Genomic DNA, 18538 nt, shown 5'->3' on the forward strand with positions numbered 1-18538 from the left:
TGGCTTACATAGATGTAATTACACAAAAAGTACCATTATGTGTTTCTTTTTAATTTCAGATTGAAAGGTGCATAATAACCCTGGTTATGGAAACATGTAGGTCACTGAAATTGAAACCGATTGTAAAAGGCGAAATTATTTAGGGGAACATACTTTTGTAACTTGTTTCCTTTGTGTTTTAGCATTTCTAATTAGTTGTGGAAAAATTCTCCAGTGTTCTTTGTTTTGTTTTTCTTTAAGAAATGTTCACATCAATATTAAATAGAGGTAGGATCTGAATGTTTTATTGTAATTCCAAAGAAAGAAAAATAAATATTCAGTTAAGATTATTTTATCTAACATTTTAGGAGACAGGATTGTATTCGAGAAAGATTTTTAAGCTTAGACAGTTCTGGGTTCAGCTGTAATCATTGCTATCACCTGGCTACATGGTCTAACTCTCAGAACCTTCCTTTCCTCATCTGTGAAATAGAAGTAATAGTATTTATTTTGAATTCCAGATAATATGTATCAGGCAGAGTGCTATCCGAAGAGCATAATCACTGTCATATAGTATAAGCAATATGTGATATCTACTGTTATTGCTATTATTAATGTCATTTTGTATTTAGTATCTTGATATGGGAGCTTACAGAATCAAAGGACGTTTTCTGGTATACAATTATAATCCTTATAATTTATAGTTCTTGATTGTGATAATTAAACAAAAAGGGTTAGTAGTTTTAGAATGAATGTAGTGATTTTACTACAGGGACCCATGTGGTTTTGGACACAAATGATGAAGGTTGTGACCCCATCCAGTCTCTGATGAGTAGTGAGCCTCATCATAAACCCAACGAACAAACCAACTGATTGTCATCTAGTTGATTCTGACTCATGACGACCTCATGTGTGTCAGAGTAGAACTCTGCTCAATAGGGTTCTCGATGGTGGATGTTTTTGGAAGTAGATTGCCAGGCCTTTTCTTCCAGGTCACCTCTGGGTGGACTGAAACTGCCAACCTTCCTGTTAGCAGTGAGCACATTAACCGTTTGCCTCACCCAGGGGCTCCCATCATAAATCCATTGTGCTTTCTTAGTGAGGTTTCAAGTGATGGCCAGCGCCTGGAGTTGAGCAGTTAGAATTGGAGTGACGGAATGCAGGGGCTGGTGATATATGCAGAGGCAGAGTTGATCTCAAGCCTTAGATCTTGTGGGAAGGATGCTAGGCTAGTATTTTCATAAGGGCTCTGTTTAGCTACAAAATCTTTGGGTGAGTGAAAAAATTCAGAGGAACAGGGGAAGTAAGGTTTCTTTATTTTTATTTTTTATTGTGCTTTAGGTGAAAGTTTACAGAGCAATTAGTTTCTCCTTCAAAAATGTATATACAAGTAATTTAGTAACGTTGGTTGCAATTGGAAGTAAGATTTTTTATCCCAGAGCAGGCAGCCTCCTTGGACTGGATGACAGATGTTATTAGGTGCATGAGTTGGTTCTGACTCATAGGAACTCTGAATGAAACACTGCCTGGTCATGCACCATCCTTACAATTGTTCCTATATTTGAGCCCATCGTTGCAGCCACCATGTCAGTCCATCTCCTTGAGGGTCTTCCTCTTTACCGCTGACCCTCTACTTTACCAAGCATGATGTCCTCCACTGGTCCCTCCGACGATAACATTTCCAATGTTTTTGAGATGAAGTCAGCGCCATCCTTGCTTCTAAAGAGCATTCTGGCTGTACTTCTTCTAAGACAGATGATAGATATAAGCAGTTAATATTTTGTTCAGCTTCCATAAATCAAACAGCTAAGGCCCATGTACAAGAGGCTTCATAAGATAGATATTTACCATATTTTACACAAATAACTCGAAGCTTCTAGATTTGTTTGCCAACAGCTCCCTCTCCTCACAAAGTGTTTTCGTAAACGCCGCCATGCTAATTTTTCTGCATGTTGCTTTAAAAAAGAATTAGCATGGCATCACTTACGAAAATACCTCACAGGGAGAGGTAGCTAGTTATAAAAATTAGCATAACAGTCCTTAAGAAAATACCTCACAGGGAGAAGGACCAGTTAGCAAACAAACATAGAAGGTGTATGTTATTTACATAAAAATATGGAATATCTCTCTTGAGTATAAGAATAGGGCATGGGTAGAAGTGTGGTATGGCTCTTCTGAGTATCACTGGGGACCCAGATTTGTATCTCCTGCTCTACCATGGTCCACATTTGGCTTCCATTCTCAAGGTTGGTCACCTTGGGATAACTGCTGGAGCTCCAGCTCTAAAATCTACATTCCAGGGAGGGGTGGGAGAGGGTGAGCCTTCCCTTTTAAGGCTCATTTGCAGAAATGTCACACGCTTCTTTTACATATTATTAACCAGACCTAGTTACATGGCCACATCTGACAAGGGAACCTGGAAAATATCTCTGTTCCAGGCAAGAACATGCCTGGCTAAGAATCGAGGTTCTCTCATATAGAAGAAGGGAGGAATGGGTAGGTGTAGCAGCCGCTACCATGCACGTGTGGAATATGAGTAGATTTAAATTATTCCACCACAAGAAAGATGTCTGTAGCACACACATAGAACCTGTGACTCTTAATCTTTGAATGTTTTCCAATTTATTCACCAATATAATTAAATATCCATTTTAGTTGTTGTTGTTAGCTGCCATTATGTTGGCCCCCAACTCATGGCGACCCCGTGCACAATGGGAATGGACCAGTGTGATCCATAGGGTTTTCATTGGCTGAGTCTTTGGAAATACATTGCCAGGCCCTTCTTCCTAGACTGTTTTAGTCTGGAAGCTTTGCTGAAACCTGTTCAGCATCTAGCAACAGTCAAGCCTCCACGGACAGGTGGGTGCTGGTCATACTTGAGATGTACTAGCTGGTAATTTGTATCTACCAGCTGCTCTTTGGAAACTCTATGGGGCAGTTCTTCTCTGTCCTATAGGGTTGCTGTGGGTCAGTTTTGACTCAATGGCAACAGGCAGCTGGCAAGCTGGAATTAAACTCGGGTGTCCCACATGGAAGGTGAGAATTCTACCATTGAATCACCAGTGCCTCTAAATATCAAGAACCTCATTGCCGTTGAGTCAATTCTAACTCATAGTGATCCTACAGGTCAGAGTCAAACTGCACCATCAGATTTCTTTGGCTAAATATCAATAGAAGTGATTATTTGTATTTCAGAATTCCATTAACTGTCCACGCATATGGTGAGAGGGTGGAATTACCTTTTTTTGAGAATTGCTTAAAGTAAAAATTGGGGACTTCTGTAAGCAAAAATTATGCCATGTATGGTTAAAAAAAAAAAAATAGGATTTTACTGAAGCATCAGGATATCCCATTGTTTTATTTCCTCCCCTCTTTTCTGAAGCTCATTATACAGGAAACCCCTGACAGAGTCCCACTTTGACCTTTTGTAAGGTAGCTCTTGCCTGCCTTATGCTTTGGAAAGTAATCTAGGTAAATCCTAACAATTAAGAGTTTGCCTGTGGTTCAAATTTTGCTACTTTGTCTATTATCTAAAGTTCTCATACTCAACTTTTATAAGCTATGGAGAGTAAAAGAAAACAAAGAAACCTCATGATATTCATGGCAGGGCATGAAAATCGGCAGGCCTGGTATGTCTCCATAGGCTGACGTCTCCCAGTCCCTTTAGTATCATCATGTCCCAGCAGTCTTTCTAGAACACTTTGGGCTGTTACTTTAAGGAACTCTGGAAAAGAAAGAGAGGCATTGGTGGGAGGGTGATGGGAAAAGAAGGAAGGTGATATTTTAAGACTGATGAACTACTTGCCAGTTCTATTTACAGAAGATGGCAATTCTGCTTATAGGATGATTGGATCACTTTTATTTAAAATGCTTGCAAATCACCTTTAAGGGGCTTCAAATACTGCTCTTAATTTAGAGCGTTAAAAAGCACCAGGGAAAGCATGAATACCAATAAACAATAAGTATTCAGTAAACAGAAATCATCTCCCCAGAGGTGACCTAAATCTCAGCCTCTGTCTTCCCCAAATGTGTCTCCATTCTTGCTTGGTAGCAGTGTTCTCTGACCTTCTTTGGCCGTAACCGCTTCCAGCATTTAAAATATGCAGTGGACCACATCAGAACTTGGCGGACCTCTGTAGCAAAGGCTGAGCAACAGAGAAAAGCAGCAGTGACCCACTTGGATAGGGAGCAAGCAGATTTTTATTTATTATTTTGGTGAGAAGAAGTGGTAGCATAACTTGTTGCCGTTGAGGCTGTTGAAACAGTTACTGAGCCACATACTGTTCAAGGGCTGTAGTCCTAGGTGCCCTAAAGAATATATTTTAATCTGTCAGAGACTGATCAGCATTGCTTACTCTTGCTTACTTCCAGAGGACCTTTTTGCCACCAGCAGTCTCTCTTGATTCCATTTAGTGTGAAGTAGGATGGCAAATATTTTTATTTGCTTCAGCTCGTTTTCACAGTGATGTTGGAAAATGTAGATGTGAGCACCTAGAGCATTGTTCAAAATACTGTTAGGAAGCCGTGGATATGTTTTCCCCAAATCTCTTATATCCAAGTGTGTTTTTATGAATTCTCCTGTGAGATTTATAAGTTTAAATTAATAGACATAGCCATATCCATTTTACTGCTCACTCAACTAGCAGTCACAGGAGCATTGTAGCAAATTTGTACAGCTTTAACATGATATCATTTACAATCGAGTTTAAGATCTCAGTTCACAGCATTTTCTTTATCCATGAGACTGCTAAAATAAGCAAGTGGACTCAGATCCTGATATCTAAAACTGGAGTCAGGGTATTTTTTGTTTTTTCACTGTGAACAGGATCTAAAGGATCAGACAGTTTCCTTATATGTTCCTAGAATAAGTCAGAGGTGAGTGAAATAGGAAACAAAGGAATGACATAAAAGAATAAGATTTTTTTTTTTTTTTTAAAGCAAGAGAATTAAAAGAAAGGTAAAACAGAAGCAAAAGAAAGCAATGCATAAGGCAGAACATGGGAGACTTACCACCAGCTGATAATGTCACTGAAGGGAACCGAAAGGCCCTCTTGCCTGGAATTTCTTTGGAATGACCTGACCCATATTCTTGAAATTCTAACAATTCGTATTACTCCCTTGAATGAATAAAGCCCCTTTGGAAAAAAAATGTATATTCCATTATTAACACCACTGTCTAATATTAATGACTGTGTATTATATGCTGAAAAAATAGCGCACACATCATTAATATCTGCCAAAAAACACACACACGAACCAGTTGCTGTCAAGTTAGTTCTGACTCACACTAACCCCATGTGTGTAAGGGTAGAACTATGCTGCATAGGATTTTCAATGGCGGTTTTTTTGGAAGTAGATCACCACGCCTTTCTTTCAAGGCACCCCTGGGTGGACTCTAACTGCCAGCTTTAACCCAGGATTATTTGTGTTTTGAACACTAACTGGTAAAAGGGAGATGAGAATGGGGGATGGAAATTCCAGAGCTGGAGAGGGGCTCTGGAACCAGGCTGCATCACCGTATTTGTCATACGGAGGGTCGAGCTTTGTGTTGTCAGCTCCTAAAAAGGAGTGTTCTTCTGGTGGGTTGGGCAGGAGGAGGTGATCTAGCTGTTAAGTACCACAAGTGGCATTAAATCTGAGGCACAGTGTTTCTAATTTATTCCCCTTTCACTTGCCTGAAGAATTTGAGGTTGCTTACACTTAGAATCTACCCAACAGCAAGGTTTTTTTTAGTTTACGCTGAAAGCGCACGTCAGAAAATTAAAAAGGAAAATGTAAATAATCCCAGACCAAATGCAACAGTGTCTCAAAGCATTTCCTTTCAACTCTGACTCTACCAGGCTTGAACATTTTGTTGTTACTCAGTTTCTGTTGTTTGTATTATAAATGCAATGAGCTTGTTTTTCACATTTAAATATAAAATTATGTTTTAGCAAAAGTAATTTACTTTAATCTAAAGATATTGCTTAAATATTCTAGATACCAGAGAGAGAATTATCAGAGGAAATTGAGTTCAGTCAGCAAATATTTATTGATACTTGCCTTGTTGCCAGACACGATTGGATGCTCTGGGCATACAACAAATAAGTAGTTGTTGCAATTGAATTTTGAGTTTAAGTATTATAATTTCTAAATAGAATAACATAAAATTAATATTTAATAGATTAATTTTCAGGACTGAAGTCTTCATATTTCAAGTCATCTCTTCCTTCCAATCCCACTACTGAATTTTAAGTAGATAAAAAAAAAAAATTTTTTTCCCCAAATTGCCCTCACCAAAGCTCTCTTTCTCCACATGCAATCTCTCACTAATCTCTTGAGGATTAAATCCTAGCGTTTGCTGGTAATCTCCATCGCTACCCCCTAGTCCAAGCCTTTAGCATCTGCAAGTAGTTTCTGCATCTCCAGGCCCCTCCCCACAAGTCCATTCGCCTCTAAAACCCAGAGTGATCTGATTGTTTCATTCTCTACTTAAAACCTTTGTGGAGCCCTGGTGGCACAGGGATTAAGAGCTCGGCTGCTAACCAAACGGTTGGCAGTTTGAATCCATCAGCTGTTGCTTGGAAACCCTATGGGGCAGTTTTACTTTGTCCTCTATGGTTGCTATGAGTTGGAATTGACTCGGTAGCAATGGGTTTCGTTTTTTTGATTGGCCTAATGTCAAAATTCTCACCAGGACCTTTTATGATTTTATCCCAGCCACATCTCACATCAGTTTTCCTCTTGGCACATTTTGCTCTCCTCAGTTGAGCGTATTTCAGGTCCTGGAGTGTGCACAGGCCTCAGCATGCATGCACAAGGTTTTCCTATTTGGAATATTCTTTCCTCCTGCTTTTTGGGTGGCTGGTTATTTACCCTTCAGGCTTTAAATGTCACTTGTTGCAAGAGACGCCTCCTGTCCCCTATGCTAAATTAGCATCTCCACCTTCCCAGTGTTCCCTCAAGATTGCAGTTAAGGGGCCAGACAAAAATTATCCAAATGTATTTATAGCCTTATCTCCGTGCCACAATCGCTATGCCTGTCAAAAAGAATCTGTTACTTGCCTGCTCAGGTAAGAAAAAGAATCAAAGAATTGCATTATGGGATTCTTATTGTCTGACAAAATATCACCACAGCCTTTGGGGGAGAGAGACTTTTTTCAAGTACAATAAAAAAGATTTTATGGGGTGGATCCTTTGATAGGAGACGTTGAAAATCTAGTGTCTTTACTAGCAGCTTAAATTTTTTGAAGTACATGTTGATGTCATAGATGGTTCTTTCTTAAATTAGTCTTCAGATATGAGATGGTAATTTTACAAAAGTGTTTTACAGATATCTAATCTGTTACTAGTCCTTCCATATATTTCTTTCTGGCAGTCTGACTTGATACTTGAATACTTGAGTAGAACTTAGAAAATCGGGGAAGATAGGTGATTTTCCTGCTACCTAGACTCTCAAATAGTAATGATCTTACCCCTACATCTGCTGAAAACCAAAGAACAACATGCAACTCATGTGCTACTTGAGGCCTCCTCACCTCTAGGAGATGTTGACATAGGTTGCCCCAAACTCCAATTGTAGGGTCTAAGGTGCTCAAAGCCCACCTACTACTTCCTTGCATTTCTGTGCCCAGATTCCTGATACCTTGTGGCTTTTTTTTTTTTTCCACCTGTCAGACCCAGAAGAAAGGCTCTATCCCTTCTCCATTTCCCACATAAAATCTAGTCACAGTCAGCATTTTGTGATGCTGACAAATGTCACAGGGGAGACTCTTTGCCATTTCACTGTCTGAACACCTTCAGTAGCTCTCTAAAGTGGAACCCTCTGCCTGCATGCTGCTCCCTGTGGTGGTCAGCCATCCTGACCTCACTGCTTCTCCTATGGGAGTGACTGGTCAGGCCAGACAGAGCACCCTCCCTAGTTGTTCTGGAATTTAGAGGAAATAAAGCTGTGTCACTTCTACATCAATTCAAGGTTAAATTCTTTTTTGAGTGTCTGAAGAAAACATGGTCTCCTGATTTAGGAGAGACCCACGTTTGTAATATCAAAGGCTTGGCAGTGAATTTCACATTCTGCTGAAAAATTTAAAAGACTGCCTTTCATATACTTTTGTCCAGATGGAGAGTCCTCCAGTATTGACATGGAGCTAAGTCAGAGGATTCTACAGCAGGCCAGACTGCTCCTTAGTGTGACTGTTGCTACAATTATGCCTACAAGTATTGCAACTAATTCTACTTTCCCTTCCTTTTCCTCTTCCTCCTTGTTGTCTTCTTTTTTCATCAGGATATCTGTTTGAATCTTCTCAAATGTGTAAACAAGTACCTGTTGAGACAACCAATTTCATCTCTTAGAGCAAACATTTTTTGTAAAGGGCCAGAGAATAAATATTTTAGGCTTTGTGGGCTATGAGATCTTTGCCACAACTACGCAGCTCTTTCATTGTAATGCTAATGCTGCCATAGATAATACATATCTGAATGAGTGTGGCTGTATTCGAATAAAACCAGTGGTGAACTGTATTTGGCCCATGGGCTGTAGTTTGCAATCCCTGTCTTAGAGCTGGAGAGGTTGATTCAGGCTTGGGGAATGTAGTGACTATCTTTTGCCAATAAATGGAACCACATCGTGGCACCTTGTGGAAGCGTGATGTTTTTAATTAGCAGTAACTCCTGTTTGGAGCCCTGGTGGTACAGTGGTTAAGAGATGGACTACTAACCAAAAGGTTGACAGTTCGAATGCACCGACCACTCCTTGAAAACTCTATGGAGCAGTTCTACTGTGTCCTATAGGATCTCTATGAGTCCAAATTAACTCAACAGCAATGGGTTTGGTTTGCTTTTTTTTTCTTAATTCCTGTTTGCACATTTCATTATAATACTTTGCTTTGTCTTCTCAAGCCACCCTTTGAAATCTTTTTTAGCTCTTCTACTTCTTTGTTTCTTCTGCTCACTTTACATTCAAGGGCAAGTTTCAGAGTCTCTTCTGACATCTATTTTGATCTTTTCTTTCTTTCCTGTCTTTTTAATGACCTTTTGCTTTCTTCATGTATGATGTCCTTGATGTCATCCCACAAGTCATCTGGTCTTCAGTCACTAGTGTTCAATGCATCAAATATGTTCTTGAGATGGTCTTTAAATTCAGGTGAGATATATTCAGGGTGGGATATAGTCAAGGTAGCCCTCATGGACTTGTTTTAATTTTTTTCAGCTTCAACTTGAACTTGGCGTATGAGTAATTGATGTTCTGTTTCACAGTTGGCCCCTGGCCCTTTTCTGACTGATGATATTGAGCTTTTACATCGTCTCTTTCAACATATGTAGTTGATTTGATTCCTTTGCATTCCATCTGATGAGATCCACGTGTAAAGTCACAGTTGATGTTGTTGAAAAAAAGTATTTTCAATGAATAGGTAGTTGGTCTTGCAAAACTCTGTCATGCACTCTCCAGCATTATTTTTGTTACCAAAGACATATTTTCCAACTACTGAGCCTTCTTTGTTTCAGATTTTTGCATTTCAATCACAGGTAATTATCAACGCATCTTGTTTGCATGTTTGACCAATTTCAGGCTGCAAAAGTAGGTAAAAATCTTCAATTTCTTCATCTTTAGCATTAGTGGTTGGTGCATAGATTTGAATAATAGCCCTATTAACTGGTCTTCTTTGTAGGTGTGTGGATATTTTGCTATCACTCACAGCACTGTACTTCAGGAAAGATCTTGAAATGTTCTTTTTGACAATGAATGTGATGCCATTCCTCTTCAATTTGTCATTCCCAGCATAGTAGGCCATATGGTTGTCCAATTCAAAATGATCAATACCAGTGCATTTCAGCTTACCAATGCCTAGGATATCTGTCTTCAAGTGTTCCATTTCATTTTGACAACTAACAATTTTCCTAGATTCATACATCGTTCTGGAGGTAGAAAACCAAAAAGGAAGAATGTACTCGGTATTTCTCAAGCTAAAAGAACTGGGGCTTCAAACTAGTTTGAAACGCCACAGTCAAGGCTGATGGAAACAAGGGCAAGGTATGCATAGCAACTAAAACTCCTGCCCCTGGGATTTTTTCTGAGTAGGAAACAGTATTGTCCCGCTCAAAGATGGTGTGGCGTATATTCATACGTTCACTGTGGTGCAGTTGGCTGCCATCTTTGAGTAGGGCAGTGCTGTTTCCTACTTAGGACAAAATTCCGTAGACAAGAGCTTTGGTTGCTGTGTAGTGCATACATTGCCATTGTTTGCATCAACCATGACTGGATCATTTCAAACCAATTCGAAGCCCTGGAAAGAACTGAAGAAAAAATTCAAGGCTTGAGTTGCAACATTGAAGGATTCTATGGGAAAAATATTGAATGAGGCATGATGCATCAAAAGAAGATGGAAGGAATATACAAAGTCACTGTACCAAAGAGAATTGGTCAATACTCAACCATTTTAGGAGGTAGCATATGATCAAGAACCAGTGGTACTCTACATTAAAAAAGAGAACTTTGAAAAGGAAATCAGGAAAACACTACCATTTACAATAGCCCCCAACAGATAGAATACTTAGGAGTAAATCTAACCAGGGACATAAAGGACCTATACAAAGAAAGTTATAAAACAGTACTGCAGGAAACCAAAAGAGACCTACATAAATTGAAAAACATGCCATGCTAATGGATAGGAAGACTCAGCGTTGTGAATATGTCAATACTACCCAAAGGGATCTACAGATATATTGCAGTCCCAATCCAAATTCCAACAGCATTCTTTAATTAGGTGGAAAAACTAATCACCAACTGTATATGGAAAGGAAAGAGGCCCCAGATAAGTAAAGAAAAATTACAAAGTAGGAGACCTCACCCTACCTGATCTCAGAACCTACTATACAGCCATAATAGTAAAACCAAGCTGGTAGTGGTATAACAACAGACAGTTAATTACTTTAGTGTGTGACCTTTCTAGCCATGGTCTTGTAACTCCCACCCAGATGATTGTGTGATAGGGTGATTGTAGCCTACCAAGAGGATTAGTCAGCTTTACCTTAAAAGAGAGCCAATTCCAGAGGAGAGAGGGAGAGCCCACCACCACCAAAGAAGGAGAGACTTGCAGCAGAGACCGACAAGAAACAGCGCAGTCAGCTTCCCAGCCCACGGAGTGAGAAAGCTGAGTGCCTTTGGGCAGAGACTGATGGCCAGGGAGAAGTCTGTGTCTGACTCACAGATCTGGGACTTGCCAGCCTGCACAACCGCATGAGCCATTTCCTTTGTATGGTTTGTAAGTTTTGTGAGATGTTGCAGGGAATTAGAGAACCAAAGACAGGACAGAGAGTACTGAGGCAAGAGGGAATAGTTGATGTTAGAGATGATGGAGCGGTGCAACAGCTTGGAAAAGCTAGACATTTAGGACATCTTTAATCTTCATAGGAACCAGCTTTGTGCCGATCCTTATAAATCATTCATTTAGACACATAGACCAGTGGAACAGAATCAAGTACCGAGACAGTCTTTAAAAGCCTGTGAGCAGCCATCTAGGATAGTCCACTGGTCTCACCCATTCAAAAGCAAGGAAGAATGAAGAAAACTAAAGACACAAGGGAAAGATTGGTCCAAAGGACTAATGGACCACATCTATCATGGCCTCCACCAGACTGAGTCCAGTACGACTAGATGCTGCCCAGCTACCACCACTGACTGCTCTGACAGGGATCACAATAGAGCTTCCCGGACAGAGCTGGAGAAAAATGTAGAACAAAATTTTAACTCAAAAAGAAAGACCTGCTGTCCTGACAAAGACTGGAGAAGCCCTGAGAGTATGGCTCCCAGACACCCTTTCAGCTCAGTAATGAGGTCGGTCCTGAGGTTCAACCTTCAGCCAGAGATTGAACAGGCCCATGGATCAAAACAAGACTAAAGGGGTGTGGCAGCCCTGGGGCAGGGACTGGAAGGCAGGAGGAAACAGTAAAGCTGGTAATGGGGAACCCAGGGTTGAGAAGGGAGTGTGTTGACATGTCGTCGGGTTGTTAACCAATGTCATAGAGCAATGTGTGTACTAACTGTTTGATGAACAACTAGTTTGTTCTGTAAACCTTCATCTAAAGTACAAATTAAAAACAATACCTGTGTAAAGAGCAGACTGTGTTTATTCAGATATGTGGTGGATTGGAGAAGACTATGAGGCTCTCAGAACCCAGGCAAGTAGAAGTTTTTCTCTACTCAGTAGTCAACCACATCACATCAACCAGGATAGTTTTTAATCAGTGGTACCATTTGTGCTCTGGAAGTATTTTTTTCCCAGCTGTAGTGCCATTTGTGCCTTTTCTTTGTTCTGAAATTTCCTCCCTGGAAAGCACATTAAAAAGCTAGAAGTGGCAAAGGAAGGCAGTAGTGGAGCCAAGAGTTTGCCAGAGGGTAAGCCTTCCTGGATGAGCTATATGTGAGGGTGACATTTTGACTGTGGTGGTCCTTGCTTTGACATTTTCCGGATGTTGAAAGCCTGTCACTGTGTTTATTTGGAAACTGGTGGCCTTAGCAGCAGAATGCCTAAAATATCAGTCTACAAACCGTCTTTGTGTTTGTCTACCCACGTGTGTTTTTGTTTTTTGGAGGAATTGTTTTCTTTGAAAACCGCCTTTATTATTTCTCCTTAGAAGGCTTTGCTTGCCATTTTTTAATATGAAGAATTTGTTTATGGGCGTGGGATCTGCGCCAGCATGATCCATTGCCCCTGGGCTGTGCTGAGCCTCATGGTACTGACCTATTCACATTAATCTCCCAAGTTGAAGCTGGCTCCACTCTCCCTGAATCTAATGTATTGTCTATAACCTTTCAAAATTGGCAGTTAAGTTAGTATAGGGAACTAAACTGCAGTTTCCTGGCAGCGATAAAAGGAAGTAGGACACGGGACAGTGCTCAGAAAAATCACAGCTGTCGTAAAATGGAGTCTCTCTGTAGCCGGTGTGATCCAGAAGCATGCGAAAGCATTGCGTGCATGACAGTGCGTTAGTAAATATTAAATAGCATTCTTGTTCCGTTATTGCCTAGTGGGGAGCAGCTTCTCTCTTTTTTCTCTGGTTGTGTTTAATACGTATTTGACACTTTGCTGGCATTTTTTTTGCTTTTGTGGAGGGAGAAATCACAGACAGGTGGAAGAATGAAGGAGAGGAATCGGCATTTCCATCAACAAATAAGGATTACTCTGCTTAAATCTAAATGCAAATACAATTATTAAGCTGAATTAGTGTTCCCTGAGCCTTTAAAGCAAAGCCTTGGATGTTTGGTTTTCTTCTTCTTCCTGTTTTTCTTCTATGAACAATTACAGTGCAGCCAGGAGAGTTTAACCTGGCAGCAGTGATTACCGTGCTGTCTCCAGCGTGTCTGGGTAATGTAGAGATTAACACAAGAAATATGTTTGCTTTAGAATTGTTGTTGTACTGAGTTTACTTGGCATATAGTTTCCTCTAAGAGATGACATAAACTATACTACAGGGGATCTATGGTAGTGAGCAAGCTTTAGGAGCCCTGGTGGCATAGTGGTTAAAGTGCTCAGCGGCTAGCAGAAGAATCGGCGGTTCATTCCCACCAGCCGCTCTGCGGGAGAAGGATGTGGCAGTCTGCTTCTGTAAAGATTTACAGCCTTGGCACCGTGCTAACTCAGAACTAAAGCTACTCCTGGAGTGCACCTTGCAGCCGATAATTAGACAAGCCTATAAAACAAATAATAACGCGTGAGGAATGTGTTTCTTAGTTCAATGAAGTATATGAGACCAAATGGGCAACACCTGCCCAAAAGCAAAGACTAGAAGGCAGGAAGGGACAGGAAAACTGGATGAACGGACATAGAGAAGCTGGGGTGGAAAGAAGGAGAGTGCTGACACATTGCAGGGATTGCACCCAATGTCCCAAAACAATTTGTGTATAAATTTTTCAGTGAAAAACTAATTTGCGCTGTAAACTTTCGCCTGAAACACAATAAAGAATAAAAAGATTTACCATCTTGGAAACCCTATGGACAGTTCTACTCTGTCCTATAGCGTCACTATGAGTTGGAATCGACTCGACTGTAGTGGGTGTTGGAGCAAGCTTTAGCCTAAAAGTCTAAACCTAATAATTAATACCTGATAAGAAATTATTAGATCATAAGAATTACTACTTTGGGTTAAAAAAAATCCATTGCTATCGAGTCACATCAGACTCATAGTAACCCTACAGGACAGTAGAACTGCCTCATAAGGTTTCCAAGGCTGTAAATCTTTATGGAAATAGATTGTGACATCTTTCTCCCTCAGAGTGGCTGTTGGGCTCAAATTGCCAGCCTTTCAGTTAGCAGCTGAGTGCTTAACCACTGTGCTACCAGGGCTCCTTTGTACTATATGGCACAGGATAAGCTGTAACTGGAAATTGGCAGTCCTTACATCGAAAACAATCGGAGAGATTTTGTCTTCCCTCTTCATGGCATGGTAGCAGATAACAGTCTAGTTAGAGAGATAAGGAAGTCACACTTAAAATGACTATTGAATGAGATTGTATGTCTATCTCTGTTCATTTGTTCCTGTATTTACTGAAGATCTCATACATGCCCAGGAATTGATCTAGGTACTAGGCATAGAATGATGAATAAGACAAGTTCTCTTCTCTCACGGAGTTTATATTCTAGCAAGGCTTGTATTTTAAAATAGGCATTTTAATGTCCATGAAAAGCAGTGATAAGTTGCAAGGTACAGGAAATAGTTTATAGAATTGAGATTTCAATGTAGAAAAATTCAACATATGTGATGCTGGTGGACAAATTTCCAAGAAGTTATTGGCCCTCTGGGGATCCAGGAAAGGTATTTGAGATGGGAGGCTTTTTCCCTTCATTTAAGAAAAAGTAAGTTGTAGTAGGCTAAGCATTATACTTTTTTCCTGAAATAATTAGGAAAGTATGCCATTTGCCATTTGTTTTAGTTCTTTCCTATATATTCTTAATACCTTTTTGTAATGATCAAAATCTTCAGAAACCGTACTGTTTTATAAACTTATAGAATCTCTGAAGAGGAGTTGTAAGTTCATCTATTCCAACCAGTGCCTGAGCCCTTCTATGACTTCTTCCCAAGTACAGCCTGTGCTTAAATTCTTCTTATGATGAGGAACTCACTTCCTCTGGAATTGGGTGCTCCATCTTTGGTTAGTTCTGACTGTAAAAAACTGTTCCCTATAATGAATTGAAACCTGTCTGTCCAAATATAATTTCCTAATATCACCTCTTGGGACAAAAAAGAACATGTCTAATTCTTCTCCTTGTCTGGAAACCCTTCAGATAGTTGAAGATTGCTATCCCTTCAAGACTACACTTAACACATTCTTTCTCTTGAATAAATGAAAAGAAATTTGATTTGGGAAGATTCTTTGATTAACTAGTTTAAATGAATGATAAGATCAAGTCAAGGTGTGCATACATGTTTTATTTCAATCCAATATTATGGGCAGGCCATAATGCTAGATGCTGTAGTCCCCAGAAAAAAGTTTCTGTTTCCAAGGTGTTTAGAAGTCAATTTTGGCACTTGTGATTGAATTATGAATGTGGTTAGTTGCCGTCAAGTTGATGCACTTTAATATTCTGATTCTGAGTCTTTTAAGGAAGTCTTCAGATTTTAGTTCTCTTAACATTAGAGTATTAGAGTGTAGTAGCATATAGGGACAATTCCTTATATAGTGCTTTACAGCTTCTCAAGGGTTTTTGGATAATAACTCATTTGATTCTTAAGGAGTCCTGTGAGATAGCCAGGAAGGTATTATCCCTTTAAAAAATCAGAAAATAGGGGAGAGAGTAAGTATTTTGTGTGTGTTCTTTCAGTTAACAAGCTTGAATCTCAATCCAGGGCTACCATGCCGCCTCATTTATAGCAAGAATACCTGCTGTCATTGTCCATGGACAAACGTTTCCTTCCGTTTGTTTTATAAGCAAATGCCATTCTTGCATAGCATTTCATTCACTAGATGAAAAATATGATTTAGAATTTCAATACTTTTGCTTAGTTTTTAGTGGTGCCATTAGATGAGATATTGCTATTTTTACAGAATCAAAAAGAAGTAACACTGCTCATTTGTTGACAACGATTTTAAGAGTGAGTTTGGCTGCAAAGTATTTCCTTAGAGCAAAGGAAATAAAATGTTCAATTACAAGTAAATTTGAATCAAGTTTTTGGCATACCATATCCTATCACAGGATTCAGCTTAATATGGTTTATGCAACATTTTGATTTTATTTGGTTTGGTGATGTTTTCCTCTTCTAGCGCTTTAGATAATGACATTTCAGTCTCAGACTAAGTTTTCTCTATAGAGCTAAAGGAATTGTAGAGAAAAAGTCTCATGATCTGAGACTAAGCCCTGACCAGTTATCAGGGTGGATTAAACAAACAAACCTGTTGCTGTCCAGTTGATTCCAACTCAGATGAGCCCTAAATATGTGTGTTTGTTTTCATCCTGGATTTTGGTAACATTGAATGTGTATTTCATATGTCATGAAGATATGAGCACAGTGTGAGAACGCTGTCATCTTTTTCCTACAGAATAAACTTTGGACTGAGCATTGAATAGCTTCTCTTTCCTGTGGAGAGTCAAATTTGAAGTGGTTATTTGAATCATGTGTTTGGCCTGTCTGTAGCCAATAGCAGACTTTCTTCTTAGACATCTCTCTCTAAGAAAACACTGACATTTGAAAGCTCAGGTTGTCTGCCTCAAATGTGACTAGTGAATTTAGTGGTCAGTGGTCCCTGATTGTTTAAATCTGTCCCCATCTTTATACTCATCTGACAATTTGGAAAACTGAGTCATTTGGTAAAATATCACTGTCTGCTTTTGAAGAACAGCCAGCTCTTTGAATAAAGGAAGGTAATTTCAAATGTCACAAATGCCCTAAGTTAATGGACTTGAGAATTTTTCATTTTTAAAGAATAATGCTATCTTATTTTGTGAAATATGTTACAGTAAACAAAAAAATCTTCTGTGTTTATTATTCTTTCGGTCTTGAGAGAATCCTATGAGCGAATTAACATTTACTGACATTATGCTTCAAGCATAATGCTAGACTTTGACATTCATCTCGTTGAATCTTCACAAAACTTATGATGGGAGTAGCTTATCCCCATGTTTATAAATAAGAAAACCAAGGACCAGAGAAATAAATAACCTGCCCGAGACACATAGCTCATGATGAAATGGAAATTCCACCTGTGTTCTTTCTAGTGCACCATGTTGCAGCACGTGATTTTCTCCATTCTTTTCAGTAAAGAGTTTCTTGCCCAAAGCCAAATGGTTAATAAGGAGGAAGACTGATGTTAGAACCCAGGTCCCCTTTTCCTAACCTGAAACTCCAGACTGCCTGTATTTTTCATTGTTCCTTCTCTGGATAGCAAGAGCAAGCAGAAGCAAAATTCTCTCACTTATTATCGTACACCATTGGCTTTATGTAGTCTTTGACTAATGACTCGTTGGTCAGAATCAACTCAGGGATCTTGCTCTCTGATAGTGCATTAATAATCTATATGCATTAAAGCTCCTTCTCAGAGAATATTTGAGCTTTGACATATCGAACACTGGCATTTTAAATTAAAGCTGTTGCTGTCAGTGCATTTTAGAAAACTAGATAGCTTGGAAGTAGTGTTTCATACATAACAAAATAGGCCTGGGGTCATACGTAGTTTACTAAGGCAAAACTACGCCTGTCCTGTTTAATTGTGGTAGGGGTTTGAATTGAGTTTTCCAATTATCAGGACCTGGACATCTTTCAGACTGAGAAAGAAACTGTTTTATAGGGCTTTGATTTACTAGAAGAAACACCATAGAGCGTAGAGAGTGAGAATAATGAATCTGAAACTATTTTGAATCTTTCAAGATAGGAGGATATCAAGGTTAAAATGATGCTGTGTGACAATTATGACTGTGTATGTGGAGCCCTGGGCTTGCATTGCTGTCTTTTGTCTTGCAGACACTTTTGTTTTCTGGTTATATTAACTGAGCATTCTTTCTACTTGTGGCATCAGACTTGTGCAAGTTGATAAGTAGCCAGTCTTTACTTCAGTATAGATAAGTTGGGGACACTTTGTGTTATATGTGCGTGCACCTACACACACACACACGTTTATATATATACACATGTATGTGTCATGCATATACCTACCATGGGACTCTTCCATGAAGGTGTTTCTTTAGGGCAGTGTACTTAAGAGTCCCAGAGTTGGATGCACCTCAGCCATTTGAGAGATTGATCAGTTGGCAGGTTTTTTTTTTTTTTTTTCCTTCAAGTATCTATATGCTAGAGGATCTCAGACTTAGCATCTAGTAGGACCCAGGGTGACTTCCACTTACAGAGTTACTTGTCCAAAACCACAGGAGTAGCAAGGATAGCAAGTAGTAGAACCGAATTTAGATCCTAGGTACTTTAATTCCTGTTGCTCCATCTTCCCTCACAGCAAATATTATAGTAGTGGGTTTCTTGCCCATAAAATGGGGAAATCTACCTCTTTTCCCCATATTCATGTCATGAAAAGCTGCCAATTACCAGTTCAGGGACTGGTGGATTTGGGATAGAAGAGGAAAACTCAACCAACCTCTAA

At 39.5% G+C, this 18538-nt stretch overlaps 1 protein-coding gene and 1 long non-coding RNA gene across 4 annotated transcripts in view; one reads left to right on the plus strand and one right to left on the minus strand.

Annotated features, from left to right (window-relative positions):
- The window catches only part of VAV3 (vav guanine nucleotide exchange factor 3), a 418482-nt gene that overhangs the window by 229005 nt on the left and 170939 nt on the right, over positions 1 to 18538 (plus strand). The window lies entirely within an intron of this gene.
- LOC111750481 (uncharacterized) lies at positions 628 to 11583 on the minus strand. Its single transcript, XR_002785612.2, has 5 exons — positions 10986 to 11583; positions 4990 to 5114; positions 4335 to 4470; positions 3568 to 3703; positions 628 to 1725 (listed from the first exon to the last, which is right to left on the minus strand). It is a non-coding gene; the product is annotated as an uncharacterized LOC111750481 (long non-coding RNA).

Source organism: Loxodonta africana, chromosome 3 (genome assembly GCF_030014295.1).
Source record: "Loxodonta africana isolate mLoxAfr1 chromosome 3, mLoxAfr1.hap2, whole genome shotgun sequence".
NCBI classification, from domain to species: Eukaryota; Metazoa; Chordata; class Mammalia; order Proboscidea; family Elephantidae; genus Loxodonta; species Loxodonta africana.